This window comes from Apis dorsata, unplaced genomic scaffold (assembly GCF_000469605.1).
Source record: "Apis dorsata unplaced genomic scaffold, Apis dorsata 1.3 scaffold_741, whole genome shotgun sequence".
Lineage (NCBI taxonomy): Eukaryota > Metazoa > Arthropoda > Insecta > Hymenoptera > Apidae > Apis > Apis dorsata.
Window position 1 is genome coordinate 38,842 of NW_006263902.1, and position 1,099 is coordinate 39,940.

Sequence of the window (1,099 nt, forward strand, 5' to 3'; positions counted from 1 at the left end):
TAAAAAATTATTAATTAATATTATATCGTAATGAAATCTTGATTTATGTACAAAGTTATACATCACAATGTGCGCCATCTGACATTTATTAAAAATTAAGATCTGTTTTTAAGGATAATTAATCTTTAACATTTGTCGAGATGTTTTTGTACGAAATAATTTTATTTATTTTATATTTCTTATCTCTAAATTATAATTTTTATTAGATACAGGTCATTTCATAAATATTTCATAGATCGTATTTTTTTTTATCTCTTTTACTCTGTTTATTTTTATCATTTTATACATTGTTTTATTTAAAAACAAACAGATTCGCATATGTACATGATTGAAATATATTCAAAATGTAAATGTTTCTTTGATTCTATAATAACTGAAAATTATATTATTATACATTATGTATTACAAATAGAATTTCAGATTCTTAAAAAATGATCTTGTTATTTATGGAACAACCTGTATACAGAACAATAATATGTGTACTATGATATAATATAATATTTATATATAGTACACAATATAATAAATATATTTTGCAAAACGCGCATACACTCACTCATGCCCTTATGTAATTGATTCATTTATTTTGATAGCTTAATACTATAAAAAAATAAAAAATAAAAAAAGTTGTCTAGTTCAAAAAAAAAATTTTTATTATCATAATAAGATTAGTTTATAAAATTTATGAAATTTTTAAAATTTACGCTTGTTATATATCGAACATAATAAAGTTATAAAAAAATATATTTCTTAGTTATTTAATTACTTAACTTATTACAATTCTTATCTTTAAAAAATGCATCATATATATCAAATATACTTTATCTCTACAAATGCGTAAAATGCGTAATCATTGAAAACTGCGATTTTGAAAAATTATTACGCTGAACTAAACAACTTCTTTTTTATATACTTTTCTCTATTTTAGAAAAGACGGAAGTGTGTTTATCAAAATAAATGAATCATTCTATATACATGTACATTGATCCTATTAAAATCACATACATTTTACATGTACTTGCGTGCGTACGATATGTAGACATATACATATATACACACACAAAATAAGGAAAACATATATATATATATATATATATAT